The sequence below is a fragment of the Pseudophryne corroboree genome, chromosome 2 (assembly GCF_028390025.1).
Source record: "Pseudophryne corroboree isolate aPseCor3 chromosome 2, aPseCor3.hap2, whole genome shotgun sequence".
Classification (NCBI taxonomy): Eukaryota; Metazoa; Chordata; class Amphibia; order Anura; family Myobatrachidae; genus Pseudophryne; species Pseudophryne corroboree.
Window position 1 is genome coordinate 126,541,125 of NC_086445.1, and position 23,365 is coordinate 126,564,489.

The 23,365-nt window shown below is 45.5% G+C and overlaps 1 protein-coding gene across 1 annotated transcript in view; it reads right to left on the reverse strand.

The window, feature by feature from the left end:
- Positions 1-23,365, reverse strand: part of ATP8A2 (ATPase phospholipid transporting 8A2) — a 1,320,460-nt gene that overhangs the window by 529,189 nt on the left and 767,906 nt on the right. The window lies entirely within an intron of this gene.

Sequence of the window (23,365 nt, forward strand, 5' to 3'; positions counted from 1 at the left end):
GTGACAAGGCTACTGTGCAGGAAGGGGTACGTGTGTGACAAGGCTACTGTGCAAGAAGGGGGTACGTGTGTGTGACAAGGCTACTGTGCAGGAAGGGGGTACGTGTGTGACAAGGCTATTGTGCAGGAAGGGGTGCGTGTGTGACAAGGCTACTGTACAGGAAGGGGTACGTGTGTGACAAGGCTACTGTGCAGGAAGGGGTACGTGTGTGACAAGGCTACTGTGCAAGAAGGGGGTACGTGTGTGTGACAAGGCTACTGTGCAAGAAGGGGGTACGTGTGTGTGACAAGGCTATTGTGCAGGAAGGGGTACGTGTGTGACAAGGCTACTGTGCAAGAAGGGGGTACGTGTGTGTGACAAGGCTACTGTGCAGGAAGGGGGTACGTGTGTGACAAGGCTACTGTGCAAGAAGGGGGTACGTGTGTGACAAGGCTACTGTGCAGGAAGGGGGTGCGTGTGTGACAAGGCTACTGTGCAGGAAGGGGTACGTGTGTGACAAGGCTATTGTACAGGAAGGGGTACGTGTGTGACAAGGCTACTGTGCAGGACGGGGGTACGTGTGTGACAAGGCTACTGTGCAGGAAGGGGTACGTGTGTGACAAGGCTATTGTACAGGAAGGGGTACGTGTGTGACAAGGCTACTGTGCAAGAAGGGGGTACGTGTGTGTGACAAGGCTACTGTGCAAGAAGGGGGTACGTGTGTGTGACAAGGCTATTGTGCAGGAAGGGGTACGTGTGTGACAAGGCTACTGTGCAAGAAGGGGGTACGTGTGTGTGACAAGGCTACTGTGCAGGAAGGGGGTACGTGTGTGACAAGGCTACTGTGCAAGAAGGGGGTACGTGTGTGACAAGGCTACTGTGCAGGAAGGGGGTGCGTGTGTGACAAGGCTACTGTGCAGGAAGGGGTACGTGTGTGACAAGGCTATTGTGCAGGAAGGGGTACGTGTGTGACAAGGCTACTGTGCAAGAAGGGGGTACGTGTGTGTGACAAGGCTACTGTGCAGGAAGGGGTGCGTGTGTGACAAGGCTACTGTACAGGAAGGGGTACGTGTGTGACAAGGCTACTGTGCAGGAAGGGGTACGTGTGTGACAAGGCTACTGTGCAAGAAGGGGGTACGTGTGTGTGACAAGGCTACTGTGCAAGAAGGGGGTACGTGTGTGTGACAAGGCTATTGTGCAGGAAGGGGTACGTGTGTGACAAGGCTACTGTGCAGGAAGGGGTACGTGTGTGACAAGGCTACTGTGCAAGAAGGGGGTACGTGTGTGTGACAAGGCTACTGTGCAGGAAGGGGGTACGTGTGTGACAAGGCTATTGTGCAGGAAGGGGTGCGTGTGTGACAAGGCTACTGTACAGGAAGGGGTACGTGTGTGACAAGGCTACTGTGCAGGAAGGGGTACGTGTGTGACAAGGCTACTGTGCAAGAAGGGGGTACGTGTGTGTGACAAGGCTACTGTGCAAGAAGGGGGTACGTGTGTGTGACAAGGCTATTGTGCAGGAAGGGGTACGTGTGTGACAAGGCTACTGTGCAGGAAGGGGGTACGTGTGTGACAAGGCTACTGTGCAGGAAGGGGTACGTGTGTGACAAGGCTACTGTGCAAGAAGGGGGTACGTGTGTGTGACAAGGCTATTGTGCAGGAAGGGGTACGTGTGTGACAAGGCTACTGTGCAGGAAGGGGGTACGTGTGTGACAAGGCTACTGTGCAGGAAGGGGGTACGTGTGTGACAAGGCTATTGTACAGGAAGGGGTACGTGTGTGACAAGGCTACTGTGCAGGAAGGGGGTGCGTGTGTGACAAGGCTACTGTGCAGGAAGGGGTACGTGTGTGACAAGGCTACTGTGCAGGAAGGGGGTACGTGTGTGACAAGGCTACTGTGCAGGAAGGGGTACGTGTGTGACAAGGCTACTGTGCAGGAAGGGGGTACGTGTGTGACAAGGCTACTGTGCAAGAAGGGGGTACGTGTGTGACAAGGCTACTGTGCAGGAAGGGGTACGTGTGTGACAAGGCTACTGTGCAAGAAGGGGATACGTGTGTGACAAGGCTACTGTGCAAGAAGGGGATACGTGTGTGACAAGGCTACTGTGCAGGACGGGGGTACGTGTGTGACAAGGCTATTGTGCAGGAAGGGGTACGTGTGTGACAAGGCTACTGTGCAGGACGGGGTACGTGTGTGACAAGGCTACTGTGCAGGAAGGGGGTACGTGTGTGACAAGGCTATTGTGCAGGAAGGGGTACGTGTGTGACAAGGCTACTGTGCAAGAAGGGGATACGTGTGTGACAAGGCTACTGTGCAGGAAGGGGGTGCGTGTGTGACAAGGCTACTGTGCAGGAAGGGGTACGTGTGTGACAAGGCTACTGTGCAGGAAGGGGGTACGTGTGTGACAAGGCTACTGTGCAGGAAGGGGTACGTGTGTGACAAGGCTACTGTGCAGGAAGGGGGTACGTGTGTGACAAGGCTACTGTGCAGGAAGGGGGTACGTGTGTGACAAGGCTACTGTGCAAGAAGGGGGTACGTGTGTGACAAGGCTACTGTGCAGGAAGGGGTACGTGTGTGACAAGGCTACTGTGCAAGAAGGGGATACGTGTGTGACAAGGCTACTGTGCAAGAAGGGGATACGTGTGTGACAAGGCTACTGTGCAGGAAGGGGGTACGTGTGTGACAAGGCTACTGTGCAAGAAGGGGGTACGTGTGTGACAAGGCTACTGTGCAGGAAGGGGGTACGTGTGTGACAACGCTATTGTACAGGAAGGGGTACGTGTGTGACAAGGCTACTGTGCAGGAAGGGGGTACGTGTGTGACAAGGCTACTGTGCAAGAAGGGGTACGTGTGTGACAAGGCTATTGTGCAGGAAGGGGTACGTGTGTGACAAGGCTATTGTGCAGGAAGGGGTACGTGTGTGACAAGGCTATTGTGCAGGAAGGGGTACGTGTGTGACAAGGCTTTTGTGCAGGAAGGGGGTACGTGTGTGACAAGGCTATTGTGCAGGAAGGGGTACGTGTGTGACAAGGCTATTGTGCAGGAAGGGGGTACGAATTGGCATTTCTATCATGGGTGCAATGTGTGTGGTGCACACGTGCCCCTTGGTCCAGGTGAGGCCCACACCACACACACTACACCCATGTTGTTTTAATACTTACCTCTCAAAAGTCCTGTAATGGGTGCTGCAGTCACAGCTGTCTCGGCAAAAATATTACCCAAAATGGCCACTCCAAATGCGCAGTACGAAATTTGTCTCGGTTGCCATGTTTCCGGAGACCTGTGTATGTGCAGTAGCCTCTGGCACAATGCCGGAGCCTACGGCTCTGTAGAGAGGGGGCCCACCCGGAGTCTGCACACGGACCCCCTCCTCTCTTAAAATGCCCCTGGGGGTACGTGTGGGGCAAAGCTACTGTGCAGGAAGGAAGGGGGAGTGAGTATGTGTGTGACAAGGCTTCTGTGCAGGAAGAGGGGTGCGTTGAATACAGATGTGCCCTCATACGCACTAAACAGCTCCTCTTAGGGCAGGGGTGGGGAACATTTTTTTCTACCAAGGGCCATTTTGATATTTATAAAGTCCTTCGGGGGCCATAGAAAAATTATCAACTTCAAAATTAGCCTGCCCCCAGTAGTTATGCCCCAAGTCAGTAGCTATGCCCCCAATAGATATACCCCAAGTCATTTGTTATGCCCCATTAGATATGCCCCCAGTCAGTTGTTATGCCCCATTAGATATGCCCCCAGTCATTTGTTATGCCCCATTAGATATGCCCCCAGTCAGTTGTTATGCCCCATTAGAAATGCCCCCAGTCACTTGTTATGCCCCATTAGATATGCCCCCAGTCAGTTGTTATGCCCCATTAGAAATGCCCCCAGTCACTTGTTATGCCCCATTAGCTATGCCCCCAGTCAGTTGTTATGCCCCATTAGATATGCCCCCAGTCATTTGTTATGCCCCAATAGATATGCCCCCAGTCAGTTGTTATGCCCCATTAGAAATGCCCCCTAGTAGCGTCGCTTACACACACACTTTAAAAGAAAAAGAAAAAAAAAATACTCACCAGCCCCGGTTAGATATATATGTCCTAGGTGAGTCCTAGTCGCATCATATATCTAACCAGTCTGTGGTGTGATAGGGTATATAGTATCAATGTGACTTATGTACTTATGCTACAGCATGACATTGTGCATTGTACTGTCACTATAAAATGGTTACCCTGTACGGTGCTGCATACACTTTGTATTGCCTTCTAAATCTATTGCCTTCCTACCTCTATGACTGTTATCACCCAGTTTGTTATTGTTATTTCAAATTGTAAAGCGCAACGGAATTTGCTGCGCTATATAAGAAACTGTTAATAAATAAATAATAAATAAATAAAAGTTAGTAATAATTTAGTGGGATGACTTCAGATAACTCTTCCTCAAATGTAGGAATATATTTGTTAATGTTTTAATGACGCTAAAATCTAAGTATTAAACCATGTTTGTGGATCTAACCTCCCTCCCATTTCTTATCCCAGCCTACGTTTCAATTAGAACAAGCTGTTGTTCTGTTGGAAAGTAATGCGACCAAATTGTCTTCAGAACTTAATTTGATGCTACTACAGTATAACTCAATTAGGAAACTTACAACACGCACTGCAATTTCTACAGGCATTTAATTACTAAAGTGTTACATTTTATTTCTTCATATGTCATGGAATGGGTTGCTCGCAGTCTGCTAAATTACTATATATTATTACAGCATGTGTTTTATTGTTAGCCTTTTAAGGTGAAGTTTCTTTAGTGAGGTTAAAGAAGGGGACATGGAATCGAGATCTGTGTGACGTGAAATGAGGAACTTGCAGAAGATCTGGACCAATTAATATACATATATGCTGCTACATGTGCTTTTAGACAAAACACATAGGAAGATACTGTGTATTTCTCCGGAAAATAGAAAAATAAACCAGTGGCAGGATAGAGTCTCACAGAGCCATAATATTAGAAATTCTTTTACGTACATTCTTTCTGGACCACCCATGTCAGTGCTTCTGGAAATTCTTACTGGGCCTGGGAAAATATTCCCATATTTTACATATTGTGAGATTTACATCCCCAAGGAGAAAGGACATTTTTTTTCCTAAAAACAATAGTTAAATATATAATAAAAGTAATATAAATTAAAACTTTTGTTATTGCGGACATCTCCAGAAGTACCATCTTATTATACAGGGTCGTTATAATTAAACTTCCTCTATTCAGAGGCGTCTGTAGTTTGATCAAACAGCTAGAATGTCACCAAATTTGGTAGGGAGGCTAATTAGGACATGGGAAGCAGGATTCCAAGGAAAACAATTTTAGTGCAAAAAGTCGCTCAAAGGGGGAATATGGAGCTGTACAATGTGAAAGTAATATGATAATGGACAGATGTTTTATTGTTGTGTTATCATGAGTGTAACATAATAAAGGTCCAATACAGTTTAGTCTTGTCATTCATTTGTCTGTCCATTTTTACATTGTACTGCGCCATATTTCCCCTACTGGTGACTTTTTGAAAAAAAAAATATATATATCTAGCAGAATCCCGATTCCCATGTCCTCATCAGTCTAGCTCAGAGGTTCCCAAACACGATCCTCAAGGCACCCCAACTGACCAGGTATTAAGTATATCCATGGCTCAGCACAGATGGTTAAATCAAATTGACTGAGGTGCTAATTAAGTCACCTGTGGCCTGTCACTGACCTAGGTTGGGGGTGTTGTGAACTCGGGGGTTCTCCCGATGGTAGGGGAGAGGAACCACAGTTGGGTCGGAACAGGGATGGCTTGATATAGGTCTTCCTCATACAGGACTCTGACAGTAAAGCTTGGTGAAAATATTAAAGGACTTTATTGCAGGAAGGGGGCAACACAATGTCACATAACAGAGGAGCATATGGAGAAATGTCCAGAAAGTACTTGTGAGTGATGGTAAAGATACTGGTGACTGAAGAACTTGAGAGCGGTGGTTAAAAGACACTGATGATTTGAAGAACTTGAGAGCGGTGGTTAAGACTGATAATTTGAAGAACTTGAGAGCGGTGGTTAAAGACACTGATGATTTCAAGAACTTGAGAGCGGTGGTTAAAGGCACTGATGATTTGAAGAACTTGAGAGCGGTGGTTAAAGACACATGATTTGAAGAACTTGAGAGCGGTGGTTAAAGACACTGATGATTTGAAGAACTTGAGAGCGGTGGTTAAAGACAATGATGATTTGAAGAACTTGAGAGCGGTGGTTAAGGACACTGATGATTTGAAGAACTTGAGAGCGGTGGTTAAAGGCACTGAGGATTTGAAGAACTTGAGAGCGGTGGTTAAAGACACTGAGGATTTGTATAACTTGGGAGCGAGGGTTAAAGACACTGAGGACTTGTATAACTTGGGAGCGAGGGTTAAAGACACTGAGGACTTGTATAACTTGAGAGCGACGTTTAACCTGCAGCCCACGCTGACTCCAAGAAGCACTGGTGACTGGAGCGCAGTGGAACCCAGCAGCGGCTGGGAACGCTGGAAGCTGTGCAACAACTGACACCTGGAAATGCCGGAGACACTGGGGTATGCTGCAGAGAGATCCGCCGAGAACAGAAGCACTGGCATCCACTTCAGAGGAAAAGACGATACTCAGGCGCCGAGGCTCTGCCCGGCGTCTGCCTTTGAATCTCCCACCTCCGCTGGATTGGCGGAACAGTCCTATGACGTCACCCGCTCCCCGCCCACGTGATGCCGGGTGTCATGGCGGCGCCCATGCCCCGGGGAACCGCCGGGAGCCGCGCCAGCCAGACGCCGGAGCCCGTGGACCACCGAAGGCGGAGACCGCAACACAGACCAGCAGGCACGCAGGGGTAAGCGCGGCGAACGCCTCCCATGGCGTGTGACAGTACCCCCTCCTCCAGGAGTGGCCCCCGGACACTTTCCAGGTTTTGCTGGATGTCTGGAATGGAAAATCCGCACCAGTCGGGGAGGCATAACTTCAGTAGCCTTGACCCAGCTCCTCTCCTCTGGGCCAAAACCTTTCCACTCCACCAAATACTGTAGATTTTTGTGAAGATAACGAGAGTCGAGAATAGCTTTGATTTCAAAGTCCGTTCCAGCTTCAGACTCAGCAGAGGTTGGCCTCGGGGATTTTAAATGGAACCGGTTTAAAATAAGGGGGCAAAGGAGAGAGACATGAAAGGAGTTTGGTATCCGGAGGTGGGAAGGCAATCCCAATTTGCAGACAACCGGGTTCAGAACTTGTAACACGGGGTAAGGATCAATAAACTTTGGGGCGAGCTTCATAGTGGGCACCCTTAACCGGAGGTTGCGGGTGGAGAGCTATACCCTGTCACCAACCTTGTATTGGGGAGCTGCTCGTCGCTTCCTATCCGCAAAGAACTTATAGCGGCCGGAGACTCTCTTCAGATTAGCATGAACTCGACTCCAAATTTGGCTGAAGTGTCGAAGAGTAGAGGCTCCAGCAGGAACATCCTCCGGAGGACAAATGGGTAATTCAGGAACTTGAGGATGGAACCCATAATTAATGAAAAATGGGGACTCACCAGTCGAAGAGTGGTACAGATGATTGTGGGCAAACTCGGCCCATGGCAACAGTTCCACCCAATCATCTTGCGAGGGAGAGAGATAAACACGGAGAAAAGTCTCTAAATCTTGATTGACGCTTTCAGTTTGCCCATTGGTTTGTGGATGGTAAGCGGATGAAAACTTGAGTTTTATTTGTAAGGCCGCACAGAGAGCTCTGCAGAATCTTGCAGTGAATTGTACCCCCCGGTCAGAGACGATTTCCTGAGGTAAGCCGTGCAGGAGGAAATGTTCTCGGATAAATAACAACGCCAACTTGGGAGCTGATGGTAACCCGGTCAAAGGTACGAAATGTGCCATCTTAGAGAAACGGTCGATAATTACCCAGACAGTATTGTGACCCTTGGAGAGGGGCAATTCGTGACAAAGTCCATAGAGATATGGGTCCAAGGCCTCTTGAGGAATGGACAGTGGATGCAACAACCCCGCAGGAGGCAAACAAAGAATTTTGTGCTGAGCTCACTGAGGACATGAGTTGACATAATCTTGAATATCCTTCTTCATAGTGTCCCACCAGTAAGACCTTCGTAGAAACTCCCACATCTTTTGAACTCCAGGGTGACCGGAAAACTTGGAAATATGAGCCCACTGCAACAACCTTGGTCAAAATTTGGCTGGCACAGACATTCTCCCAGGAGGAGGGCCCAGAGCGGTGGGAGCCACTGACATAGAAACTGGACTGAGAATCAAAGCCTTCTCAACAGAATTCTCCTCATCCGAAGATGTTAAGGAATGGGATAAAGCATCAGCGTTGGTGTTAAAAGTCCCGGCCCGGTACTTAATAACAAACGAAAACCGAGTAAAGAAGAGCGCCCATCTAGCTTGACGGAGATTCAAGCACTGGGCCGTCTTGAGGTACAGCAAATTCTTATGATCAGTGAAAATTGTAATTAGGTGTTTAGCACCTTCCAAAAGATATCTCCATTGCTCTAAGGCAGATTTTATTGCCAAAAGCTCTTTGTCTCCAATGGTGTAATTCTGTTCCGCAGGAGAGAATTTGCGAGAATGGAAACCACATGGATGTAACTTCCCATCTGGAGCGTACTGCGAAAGCATGGCACCTATGCCTACCGTGGAGGCATCATCTTCCAAAAAGAATGGTTTTGAAAAATTTGGTTGTTGAAGTACTGGAGCAGACATAAAGGCTGCCTTTAACTGAGCGAACGCTGCTACAGCTTCGGAGGACCAATGACTTGGGTCAGAACCCTTCTTGGTCAGGGCAGTGACAGGTGCCACGATGGTAGAAAATCCCTTTATGAATTTCCGGTAGTAATTTGCAAAACCCAGAAATTGTTGTACCGCTTTCAAGGAAAGAGGCTGAGTCCAGTCCCGGATGGCAGTGAGTTTCTCTGGATCCATACGAAGCTCCGTGCCCGAAATGATGTAACCAAGAAATGTTACAGAAGGAACCTCAAAAGTACATTTGGAAATCTTGCCATAAAGATGATTCTCTCGCAATCGAAGAAGTACCTCCTTGACCTGTATTCTGTGCTCTGTGAGACTTTTAGAAAATATCAGAATGTCATCCAAATATACCACTACACTTAGGTATAGCATATCCCGAAAGACTTCCTTAATGAATCCCTGGAAGACGGCAGGGGCGTTGCTGAGGCCAAACGGCATTACCAGATACTCGTAATGCCCGTCCCTGGTATTGAAGGCCGTCTTCCATTCGTCTCCCTGTCGAATACGTATCAAATTATAAGCTCCCCTTAAATCAAGCTTGGTGAAAACTCGGGCTCCGCGAACTCTATCAAAAAGCTCCGTAATGAGTGGCAAAGGATACTTATTCTTAATGTTGACATCATTTAGACCACGATAGTCAATACATGGTCTCAGCCCTCCGTCCTTCTTCTTCACAAAAAAGAAACCCGCCCCCGCCGGGGAAGTAGAGGGGCGGATGAATCCTTTCTGCAGATTAGACTTAATATAGTCCGACATAGCTTGGGTCTCGGGTAATGATAAGGGATAAGTGCGACCCAGAGGTGGCATTTTCCCCGGAATGAGCTCAATGGGGCAGTCCCAGGGTCTATGCGGTGGTAGCTGATCGGCCGCTTGCTCCGAGAACACGTCAGAAAACTCCCGATAGGCCTCCGGAATGAGCCCTTCATCTGACTTGGAAGATACACGGAGTGGATAGACAGGGGTGAGACAATTCGAATGACAAAAAGGACTCCAAGATGTTATCTGTGTCGAACTCCAGTCGACGTGAGGGTTGTGAAGTTTGAGCCAAGGAAGGCCAAGAACCAGATCGTGGGGCATCTCCCGAAGCACTAGAAATTCCAGGTGTTCTTGATGCAGAGCTCCCACTTGCAGTTTGATTGGTACTGTACAACTTGAAATCAGACCGTTAGAAATTTGGGTACCATTGATAGCAGTCAACGTAATAGGTCGTTCGACCGACCGTAACTGAAAACCCAGATCCTGGGCACAGGAAAGGGAAATAAAATTCCCTGCAGCCCCTGAGTCCAGCAGAGCCTTAACGGGTTTGGCTACTGACCCGGAAAACAGAGACACGGAGAGTAAACAGTCCACTGGCGGAGAAGTTTTAGAAGAAACCCCTAGCTCGACTCCTCCGGAACAAGCTAGGACTGCCCGTTTCCCGGGCGAGACTTGCAAAACTTGAGAAAATGATCCGCGGCTCCACAGTAGAGGCAGAGTCTACCCTCACGACGACGCTGACGTTCCTCTGGGGACAACCGAGATCGATTAATCTGCATGGGTTCATCAGGACTTGGAATGACCGTCTGCTTAGATGGAAGAGATCGGACCCTTGATCGATCTGACCGACTACGTTCGCCACCTCGTTCCTGCATGCGAAGATCCACCTTTACACAGAGCGAGATCAACTGTTCTAAAGAATCCGGCAAATCTCTAGTGACCAACTCGTCCTTTAGACGATCGGAAAGCCCGTTCCAAAAGGCAGCCCGAAGAGCATCATTATTCCAGCGCAGTTCTGAGGCTATGGTCTGAAAATTAATCACATACTGTCCCACTGAACGAGAGCCTTGTCGGACACGAAGCAAGTCTGCAGAGGCAGCGGTCGTCCTGCCGGGCTCATCAAAGAACCTTTCGGAATGACGTAATGAAGTTGGTGTAACTAGAAACCAATGGATCAGATCACTCCCATAATGGAGACACCCAATCCAACGCTGAACCCTCGAGCAAAGAAATAATGTATGCCACCTTGGACCGATCAGTAGGGAAGTTATGTGAAAGCAGTTCAAAATGTACCTTGCACTGATTGAGAAAACCACGGCAATTCTTTGGATTCCCATTATAGCGAGAAGGAGTAGGGAGCTGAAGGCGTGACCTGGTTCCAGAGGAAGATGGAACATTACTAGAGACAACCACTGGAACGGGTACTGGAGCTGGGGCCGGTACTACTGAAGCCAGAGAAGTCTGAATTTGATCCAGCCGACCAGATATTTCCTGGAGATAATGCATCACCTGGCCGTGTGCTGCTTCCTGACTTTGTACTCGAGAAATCAAGTCTTGGACGGTACTTGCCTCTGGGCTCCGATCCCCCGGGTCCATGAGGCCTGAGTATACTGTCACTGACCTAGGTTGGGGGTGTTGTGAACTCGGGGGTTCTCCCGATGGTAGGGGAGAGGAACCACAGTTGGGTCGGAACAGGGATGGCTTGATATAGGTCTTCCTCATACAGGACTCTGACAGTAAAGCTTGGTGAAAATATTAAAGGACTTTATTGCAGGAAGGGAGCAACACAATGTCACATAACAGAGAAGGAGCGTATGGAGAAATGTCCAGAAAGTACTTGTGAGTGATGGTAAAAGATACTGGTGACTGAAGAACTTGAGAGCGGTGGTTAAAAGACACTGATGATTTGAAGAACTTGAGAGCGGTGGTTAAAGACACTGATGATTTAAAGAACTTGAGAGCGATGGTTAAAGGCACTGATGATTTGAAGAACTTGAGAGCGGTGGTTAAAGACACTGATGATTTGAAGAACTTGAGAGCGGTGGTTAAAGACACTGATGATTTGAAGAACTTGAGAGCGGTGGTTAAAGACACTGATGATTTGAAGAACTTGAGAGCGGTGGTTAAAGACAATGATTTGAAGAACTTGAGAGCGGTGGTTAAGGACACTGATGATTTGAAGAACTTGAGAGCGGTGGTTAAAGACACTGAGGATTTGAAGAACTTGAGAGCGGTGGTTAAAGACACTGAGGATTTGTATAACTTGGGAGCGAGTTTTAAAGACACTGAGGACTTGTATAACTTAGGAGCGAGGGTTAAAGACACTGAGGACTTGTATAACCTGAGAGCGAGGGTTAAAGACACTGAGGACTTGTATAACTTGAGAGCGACGTTTAACCAAGAAGCACTGGTGACTGGAGCGCAGTGGAACCCAGCAGCGGCTGGGAACGCTGGAAGCTGTGCAACAACTGACACCTGGAAATGCCGGAGACACTGGGGTATGCTGCAGAGAGATCCGCCGAGAACAGAAGCACTGGCATCCACTTCAGAGGAAAAGACGATACTCAGGCGCCGAGGCTCTGCCCGGCGTCTGCCTTTGAATCTCCCGCCTCCGCTGGATTGGCGGAACAGTCTGATGACGTCACCCGCTCCCCGCCCACATGATGCCGGGTGTCATGGCGGCGCCCCTGCCCCGGGGAACCGCCGGGAGCCGCGCCAGCCAGACGCCGGAGCCCGTGGACCACCGAAGGCGGAGACCGCAACACAGACCAGCAGGCACGCAGGGGTAAGCGCGGCGAACGCCGCCCATGGCGTGTGCCATGGCCAAACAAGGATATACTTAAAACCTGGACTGTTGGGGTGCCTTGAGGAACGCGTTTGGGAACCTCTGGTCTAGCTACAAAATTGGTGACATTCTGATTGTCAGATCAGATGGCTCTGAATAAGGAAAGTAATAGTGGGTGGTATCCTATTAGCTGCAGTGAATTACCAAAGCTAAAGGATTCCCCCAGGGCTATTCAATTAGCTCTGTAAACCAGCACTTATCGGGGCTTATGCTTTGTGTGCCTCAAGCACGCGAAGCAGAATTCTGGATAAGCAGCCCCAAGAGACCTGTTTTTAAACCAATAACACATGGGTCCAAGAACTTATCCCGGATCCCATGTGTTATTGGCCAATAACGGGTCATTTACCGCACTGGAAAAAAAATGGGCTATGATTGGCTAGCCAGATAGTACTATCGGGCTAAAAAGCCAGTGTTTACCATGAACTAAATTACTGCATGTAATAGGATATTAGGATACTGTCTGCCAAGGAATGAGCTTTGTTGGATGGAGAATCAAATCCAATAAATTAGTGAAACCATTTGTAAGCTAAATGACTAATCTCTTTATATAGCAAATTTTCCATAGTGTAAAATATAATAGCAAAATTCAAATACAAAGTTATAAGTTAAATATTATGCATCAGACATATTACGCAGTATATATACGTAGTATATATATGCTTTTTAGAAAAAGGTTTGTCAACAAAAACTGTACTGCAGATAATAAACCTTGAGACAAGCACTAAACGAAATAAAATGTACTCAGCTACTCTAAATGTCGATAACAAGCAACGCGCACTAGCTGCCGCAGGCGGGAACTGACACTGGATTTATCATCATGTACTGCCTACCTATTATACTGTACATGACATACTGCCGGTCTTCCTGATTGATATTACGTATTTTGTTTCACACATGGGTTTTGGCTCTTACTATTGTATTATTCTTTATATTGTTGACATATTTCTTAGTTTCAATTGTCTCCTAGTTGCAATGTCAGCGCTGCTTTGGGAGTAAGATGCTGATCAGTAATCCGTGCAAGGTGTGTTATGTTGTCTGTATTTTATCTTACAATGCTATTTACTTCAAAACAGTTTATAACAAAAATCCCCAAAAATTCATTAAATGCCATAAGAAGAAATAAAGGAGGTCATTCCGAGTCGTTCGCTCGGAAAATTTCTTCGCATCGCAGCGTTTTTCCGCTTAGTGCGCATGCGCAATGTCCGCACTGCGACTGCGCCAAGTAAATTTGCTATGAAGTTTGGATTTTTACTCACGGCTTTTTCTTCGCTCAGGCGATCGTAGTGTGATTGACAGGAAATGGGTGTTACTGGGCGGAAACAGGCCGTTTTATGGGCGTGTGGGAAAAAACGCTACCGTTTCCGGAAAAAAACGCAGGAGTGGCCGGAGAAACGGAGGAGTGTCTGGGCGAACGCTGGGTGTGTTTGTGACGTCAAACCAGGAACGACAAGCACTGAACTGATCGCAGATGCCGAGTAAGTCTGAAGCTACTCAGAAACTGCTACGAGGTGTGTAATCGCAATATTGCGAATACGTCGTTCGCAATTTTAAGATGCTAAGATTCACTCCCAGTAGGCGGCGGCTTAGCGTGAGCAACTCTGCTAAAATCGCCTTGCGAGCGAACAACTCGGAATGACCTCCAAAGAACAAAAAAAACATTTGCATTGTGCAAGCAAAGGGCGAGATGCTGTGGATAATTTGGAAGCACTCATGTGCACACAATGTATACTGCAATACACACAAAAAAGTCCATTCAATGCATCACTTCTCTTGCATCTGTTTGGTCGGTGTGACTAATGGATCAGTGCTCTAAGAGACCAAGTACAAGAAAACTGGTGAGAACCAGAGACTTCATGAAGTAAGCACGCTTGTGTGGAACATGGTAGAGCAGATACATCCTGTCATCTAACTGTCCCCTCCTGGCCATTTGCCTTCCAGGAATCCTTCCAAATGGCCAGAAGGGTCCTTTGAATTGTTCTCACATGACCACTTGCAGGTTAATGCTAATTGGCTTCCAGGGTCTTGCTAGTAAATGACCATGTAACCACCTAGGAATAATCAGACTGGAGGTCTACCTCTAGTCACAGGAGCTAGTTTAGGCACTCACTGCCCATTATAGATGCATTAATCCTAGCAAAAGGTCATTTCTAGGATTATTTTTCTTGACCTTGATCTCTGCACACACTGAGCTTGCCTGGATTTGGAATGAGGAAATTTCCAAATGCCGAAGGGACATTCTGACCGGCAAACAGATTTCTGGCTTTTTTTTTCTAAAAGATGCTCAGTGTAATTTTTCCAGATTTAAATATCTAATTCCTCACCACAAGTGTGAACCAGCAAAGCTGGATCACATGTGCACAAGCTTCGGACTACTCTATAAGTGAATTTGACAAGACCATTACACAGTATACGTATATATGTGGCGGTAACAGATTTTATTTTTCTGCTGAGATAGAAAATCTTTGTTGTTACCACATCATAGTAAATGGGCCTCTTTACCAGTTGCAAATGAAATTCAGAATGCCTCAATACATATACAAAGAACTAACTGAGAAAATATACACTGGGTCTATTTCCGATAAGATGCCAACGTTTGAGCTTTAAGTTCCAATCTTGTATCAGTGTTTTTAGCCTTTGGCCTCTTCCCAAAATAATCTGCACTCTGACTTTTTAAAAGCTGCTCAGAATCTGATGGAGCTGTAGGAAAGTGAATGAAATAAGAGACAACACGTCTCCCAGTCTATAAATTAGTAGAGACAGATTATTTTAGAAATGTGTAAATGTATAAATGCTGGAGTAATAGCTGCACATAAGTATTAGATACATTTATATATAGATCACACACAGTGTGGGGTGCAATTGTGCTGGATTTTATGGGACATGCATACAGAATAAGCTACAGGTACACCACCGATTATCTGGCACCTGATGGTCTGGCACCTCTTTTAATCCGGACACATAAGGTGCCGGGGAAGTTAGGCTGAGGGTGGGAATTAGTATGCGGGAGGGTCAAGATAGGCTGTGGAAGGCACTTAGAAGGCTGCGGGAGGTCTTAGTTAGGCAGCGGGAGGCTTAGTTAGGCTGCAGGTGGGGGAGTCTGACTGCGGACGGGTAGTTGAGCTGCGGCAGGGAGTCGCACTGCGGGCTGTGTGGCTGGAATTAGACTGTGGGGGATGCTGCCGACACCACCGTCAACAATACCATCGATAATCCGGCAAAACAGATAACCTGGCACAGTGCTGGAGCCGAGGGTGCCGGATTATCGGTGGTGTACCTGTATTTTATAGTTCATTTTTTATTGTGCACTTGTCCTGGATTTTCCTTAATTAATTTAACGTTTTCTTTTTGTTTATCTAAGAAAATGAGCTGACTTAGGGGCATATTCATCATCCTTAAAATGTCACAATTTCTACATTCCTCAGGGACATTCATCAAACTCCAAAAAAGCATTTTTTTTCTGAGTTTGAAAGGGAAACTGTTTACCATCCTGAGATGTCCCGAATGTGTTCACTGCATGTGTAGCAGCGGGAACTATTAAAATCTATTCAGATCCCTTACCGCTGTGCAGTGTTAGTTCCCTTCCCGCTGTCAGTAAGTTGCCGATGGGGAATGGAAGAAACGGTCATAGAAACATTGAAACATAGAATTTGACGGCAGCTAAGAACCACTTGGCCCATCTAGTCTGCCCTTTTTTTTAACCATATTTTTGTCTCAAAACTTATTTGATCCATGGCCCTCATTCCGAGTTGATCGGTCGCAAGGCGAATTTAGCAGAGTTACACACGCTAAGCCGCCGCCTACTGGGAGTGTATCTTAGCATCTTAAAATTGCGACCGATGTATTCGCAATATTGCGATCACAAACTACTTAGCAGTTTTAGAGTAGCTCCACACTTACTCTGCCTGTGCGATCAGTTCAGTGCTTGTCGTTCCTGGTTTGACGTCACAAACACACCCAGCGTTCGCCCAACCACTCCTGCGTTTTTTCCGGAAACGGTAGCGTTTTCAGCCACACGCCCATAAAACGCCGTGTTTCCGCCCAGTAACACCCATTTCCTGTCAATCACATTACGATCGCCGGAGCGATGAAAAAGCCGTGAGTAAAAATACTATCTTCATTGTTAAATTACTTGGCGCAGTCGCAGTGCGAATATTGCGCATGCGTACTAAGCGGATTTTCATTGCGATGCGATGAAAAATACCGAGCGAACGACTCGGAATGAGGGCCCATATTTCTTTGTAAGGATATCCTTATGTCTATCCCATGCATGTTTAAATTGCTCTACTGTCTTAGCCTCTACCACCTCTGATGGGAGGCTATTCCACTTGTCCACTACCCTTTCTGTGAAGTAATTTTTCCTCATATTTCTCCTGAACCCCCCCCCTCCGGCCTCAGTGCATGTCCTCGTGTCCTATTGCTTCTCTTCATTTGGAGAATGTTTCCCTCCTGGACTTTGTTAAAACCCTTGATATATTTGAACGTTTCTATCATGTCCCCCCTTTCCCTTCTCTGCTCCAAACTTTACATATTGAGATTTTTTTAGTCTTTCTGTGTATGTTTTGTGATGTAGGCCATGCACCATTTTAGTTGCCCTTCTTTGTACATTCTCTAATGTATTAATATCCTTTTGAAGATATGGCCTCCAGAATTAAACACAGCATTCTAGATGAGGCCGTACCAATGACCTATACAGTGGCATTATTACTTCTTTCTTTCTGCTGCTGATTCATCTCCCAATGCAGCCAAGCATCTGACTAGCCTTCTTCATTGCTTTGTTACATTGCTTACCTGCCTTTAAGTCACCTGAAATAGTGACTCCTGGATCCCTTTACTTCTCAGTAGTTTCCAGTATAGTGCCATTAATACTATATTTAGCCTTTGGATTCTTGAGACCCAAGTGCATGATTTTGCATTTTTGGGCATTAAACTGTATTTGCCACACTCTTGACCATTCCTCTAGTCTACCTATATCCTCAGTCATTTGTTTTACCCCACCTGGTGTGTCTACCCTGCTGCATACCTTTGTGTCATCTGCAAAAAGGCATACTTTCCCTTTAATGTAATTTGCAATGTCACCAATAAAGATATTAAAAAGCACTAGTCCAAGTACAGATCCCTGGGGTACTCCACTGGTAACATTTCCCTCCTGTGAATGCACTCCATTTACCACAACTCTGTTTTCTATTCTGAAAACAAGATTTTATCCATTAAATAATCCTAGTATCCAATCCCAAGCATCCGAGTTTATTTAGCAGTCTCCGATGCGGAACAGTGTCAAAAGCCTTACTAAAGTCTAGATAAGCTATATACATGGCTCCACCTTTATCCATCACTTTAGTCACACAGTCAAAAAGGTCAATAAAATTTGTTTGACATGATCTCCCCCCAGTGAATCCATGCTGTTTGGGATCCTGTAAATTGCTGGATTTGAGATAATCTACAACTCTTTCTTTTAAGAGTGTTTCCATCAGTTTCCCTTCTACTGATGTAAGACTCACTGGTCTGTAGTTGTTTGCCTCTTCCATTGTTCCACTTTTGTGCAGTGGGACTACGTTTGCTATTTTCCAGTCCTCTGGAACTACTCCTGTAGCTAATGACTGGTTGAATAATTATATCAATGGTGCTACCAGCACCTCTAAGTTCTTTTAGTATCCTTGGATGTATCCCATCTGGCCCCATAGATTTGTCCACTTTCAGCTGTGAGAGTTCTGTTAGGACCTTCTCCTCTGTAAATATACTTGTTTCATTTTCTTAAATATCCCTGCAACTTAACTGTGGCCCCTTCCCCTCTCTTTCAGTAGTAAATACTGAGCAAAAATAATTATTAAGATGATCTGCTATTACATTGTCTCCCTCAATAAGACTCCCAGTCTTTAGTTTTATAATTCCGCCTTTTGTTTTTCTCCTTTCACTTATATACCTAAAAAAAAGTTTTGCCTCCTTTACCCACTGACTGGGCCATTTTCTCCTCAGCTTGTGCCTTTGCACATCTGATTACCTTCTTAGTCTCCTTCTGTCTAACAAGATATATCTCTTTGTCTTCATTATTTTGTGTCTGCTTATATTTCCTAAAAGCCATCTTTTTTTCTTTCACAATATTTGCTACTTCTTTCGCAAACCACACTGGCTTCCTTTTCCTTGCGTTTTTCCTAACACTTGATACAAAGGTCTGTTGCCTTTAATATTGAACTTTTTAATGTTTCCCACCTCTCCTGCACTGATTCAAAGTTCCTCCACTCTGCCAAAGAATTGCACTGGATCCCAGGTTTTCACCCACTTTTATGTCTGATATTCTGTCTCCATTTGTAAGTATTAAGTCTAATATTGCGTCTTTCCGAGTGGGTTCCCTCACCAATTGGTGGAGGGATGCTCCCTGAAGGGAATTTAAAATGTCTCTACTTCTAGTGGAACAAGCAACAGACACCTCCCAGTTTACATCAGGAAGATTAAAGTCTCCCATGATTATTACCTCTCATTTTAATGCAATTTTAGTTATGTCCTGCAATAGGTTCTTGTCCAGTTCTTCTTCCTGTCCTGGTGGCCTGTATATCACGCCAATACGAACAATAGACTTCTCCCCTGTTTCTATGGTCACCCAAACGGCCTCAGTTTTTTCTTCAATACTTTGTATTAAGGTAGTATTTATGCTTTTTTTTTTTACATACAGTATATTGCTACCCCTCCTCCGATTTTCCCCATTCTGTCCTTCCTAAATAAAGTATATCCCGGTATAGCTATGTCGCTGTCATGATTTTCATTGCACCATGACTCTGTAATCAGTGTCTGACTGGGGCATGAAGGTCCCACCGGGGGAAAGCAGTTAGAGGGGCCCATAATTATAGGTGTGGCCAGCCTACAAAGGGGGTGTGGCCAGCCTCCACAGAGGCTTGAAATACACAATAGTTTAATGCAGTGTAATGCAACACATCTACCATGTATAATACAAGTGCACAGTCTGGAACCTGATCCCTAGAGGAAGGACTGGGCCCTCAGGCAGTGGGGCCTACCGGTGGTTTCCCTGTACCCCCGTGGGCCAGTCCGACCCTGGCTGTAATTGCCACAATATCTAGATCATCCCTTGTCATTATTGCAGTTAGTTCTGGAATTTTATTTCCTAAGCTCCTAGCATTTGCACACATAGCTTTTAGAGTTTTGTTTGTGCTTTTCCTGTTCCTAGCTATGTTCTTCTCTCTTCCTATGTTTATTTGGTTTTGATCCGAATTATCTAATCAAAATTATCTGATCGGTCATGGCAGGGACACATTGTCGGCAGTGGAGAGGGGAGGAAACACAAGTACCGGCGGCAGAGGGGGGCCACAGCCGGGACAGACAATTGCGGCCACGACACGTAAGTTGCAGCAGAAAAGATGGAGGTGCAGCCGCGGTCGGGACACATAAGTGCGGGCGCGACCGAGACACAGCAGTGCGGGAGAGAGAGAGTGTCCACAGCCGGCACTAATGCAGCACAGGCAATAACATGTGCTGGGGCCTCTGCAGCTGAAGACCGGCAATGATGTCCCAGCGGGGAAGTGGGGGGTGCTGCTGCAGAGGGGAAAGTTATCACTTTCTGAAAAAGACCAGTTTTTCGGAAGTGATCATTTTCTCATGCTGGCATAATGAATCATGAAATAATTGTGAGAGAATGCAATGAGAATTGAAAACTAAAAATTCTCATTGCACAATTCTTTCATGATGAATATGCCCCTTAGGGAGATGATCGAACTACTCTAACTACTGATAATATAGAATATAGAGTTCTGGGTAATATGACAGTTACGTGGCAACCCTTTATGTGAACGTCCCCCAGCATGACACAGGTGTAGGAAATACATCTACACATGTCCTATTGCCTATTTCTGACTACAATGCAGATAATGTACTGTAGGTTGTTTGGATTAACATGTCATATAAAATGAGCCACGGAGCTCAGGGTTGAGCACTCGCCTGCTGGCAGTGTAACTGGGTGCGGGGGGAGCTCCGAACCCGTAGCACCCGCACTCCCTGCACCTACAATAGCAACACTTTAGATCCTTTATTTATATGGCACCACAAGGGGTCCTCAGCTCCTTAGTACATAAAATGAAGGAACAAAACAAGACAAAAGTGACTTACAGTACAGAACATTGCAAAATATGGACAAAGTTTGTAAACATTGCTGCATCAGCATCAGTGGTGCCAAAAGCTTTTTGGATGGGAGGGGCCAAAATATAATTTCATTTTGGTGCCCCTATATCACTTAATGTCGGCAGCTGGACTTACACCACTTACTTAATGACAGATCTATCTACTGTATCTATCTATCTATCTATCTATCTATCTATCTATCTATCTATCTATACATACACATTTATGATAAAAACAGCATAGAGGACACTATGGGGAATGCAGATAATAGTATATTAGAAGGGGCCCATTTACTGTTTATTGAGGTTTGGATTTGCAAAATAGAAATTTGTATTGCCGCTGTTTGAGCAATAAGAAATTAATTTCAGCCAAGTTGTATTAAAAATCACATCCAAGGACAGACGCTCCGACAGGAGCCCATCCCAGCAATGTGTAAGCTAAAGTGATTGTATCAGGGATCACTTTACTTTATGCTGCAGACCTACTGTATATCTGAAGTTCTCCAAATTCCCATCCCATGCCAACCTACGTTTTTCCTCCTGCCTTTGAGCCTCTCAACAGCAACAAAGCACCAAAACAAACTAATACGCCACACAGTTTCTGCCACACTTGTCAGATAGCCGCTGATTGGAAACAATTATTTATTACCTGTATTCTTAAGAATTCCTCCAGTACCTTTAGATTGGTATCCACCTTGCACAAACTCTGTCTTCTATCTTCACTTCTATCTGTCTGTTTTTACCCTTCTTTCTCTTTATATGGTCAGCCACACCGTTTCCTTTTGTACTTCTCCCCCTTCTTCCTCTACTCCCCCTCTTACTCAATTTTTTGATTACTACAGACTGTGTTATATTTATGCTTATTATATACACCTTTATATATCATTGTAATTTAATTTTTTTCTGTGACCTTTCAATAAACTTTATATATAAAAAAAAAATCACAAGTATAATGGGATAGGATCAAAATAAAAATATGGCTACAAAATGTAAATCCAGGCCTGTTACACCACCTTTCCTTCATAAGATAATTACTTCTGGTCTACAGGAGCAGTATATGCCTGTAACACCCACACCCTCCCCTGCACTTGCTTACACATGTCTGGTACAACTTCTACTACATTAAGTGCTTACAACTGCACAAAGTCTAAATACAGCCCTGTCCGTTCCCCCTTAGTTACACCACCGCTTTAACTTTGCATATATCGCCCACAAAAAAAGCAAAATAAACACAGACTTGCTCCTGCCAGGAGGTTCAGCAATTCACCCATTGCTAAATGAACACTACACAGCTAGCGGGTATTCACAACAGGAACTGATTCTAAACAACACGCACACGTGAATAAAAGGGTGCAGTCAGTTTATTTTTCTACAATAAATTCAACAGAAGTACTGATTTGATCCTATGCCTGGAAGTGCTGCTCTTCCTGTTATAGGACATCTGCTGAGCAATGTATGAGTATTAGATCCCAGGAGCCTTGCACTGTGTTTCGTTGCACCTACTTTGCCTTTGACAAAACAAACCTGAGGTAAAAACTTATTTTTTCTTATGGCCGACATCCTGACCATCGGTAATTCATACTGATCACGTCCTACTGTACCATATAAAACTGGACACTATTTAGTATACTAAAACCACTTCGGTACATGAACTAAAATGCAAAAATATGATGTTATTCGTTCACCCTCACCATAAGAGGGGGGATTATATTTTTGCTTCTTTCTGTGGGAACGTATGTCTTGAATTGATTGCACTTTTTTTTTAATTGCAGCAAAAATAGAAAAAAAAAAGAATAAAATAAATCGAGCAGTACATAAACAATCTTAACAATACAACAGAGACAAAAAAGCTACATGAGAGAAACAAATTAACAACGTAATAGTGCACAAGAAATATAATATAAAACAACCACTCCCAGGTATGGATGACTATAACATCAAGGCATGGACTGCCCTATAAAGAAGCAGCGTCATCTACATACACTCCACAGCTTCCCACATGGACAAACCTAGACAATGAATGGTGGGGTACCATTATTATTACATGTCATTTATAAGGCGCCACAAGTAGTCCGCAGCGTCACACATATACACAATAGCAGAACAGTACAGGGTACACAGAACATTGCATAACGTCACAGTAACCAAGACACAAAAAATGCAGTGGCGCAAAGGGTGTGTGTGTGTGTGTGTGTGTATGTGTGTGTGTGTGTGTGTGTGCGCGTGTGTGGAGGGGGGAGAATGGGGGGGACAGGTACTAATTGCAGTGCTAGAGAGGAGGGCTATAAGAACAAGGGGGAGGAGAACCCTGCTCCTGGGAGCTGGCAATCTAAGGGAGGTGAAGACTTGTTTTATACCACATAGAGTATCTATAACACACATGGATTTCTGTATTTCAATGAAACTCTCCCATATTCCAAAGAAACCTCCATTTGCAGGAACAATACAATCCTATCTACTGTATATGGAAGCTATATGATACTTTAGTTTTAGTTAGAGATAAGGTTGGAGGTTTGTTTTTAATCCACATATGCAGGACACAGCAACTGCGGATATAGGATCTTATTCTGTAAGGATTGTAAAATTAGCGAATTGCAATCCGTCCGATTATCAAATGACTGCACATGTGCAGCGTTCGCACTGTGCATGTGAGCAAAAATAGCAACAGAAAATGCGTACACGTCGTGATCGCAATGCAGACGCTGTTTGACTGACAGGAAGCTGGCGTTTCTCGGTGGAAACCTGCTGTTTTCTGGGTGTGTCTGAAAAAATGCAGGTGTGCCCAGGCATTTTTAAGGAGGGCTTCTGATGTCAGCGATGACCACTTCCAGTCTCAAGAATTGCAAGAATGTGTCGCAAGAATTGTGGATGACCTTGC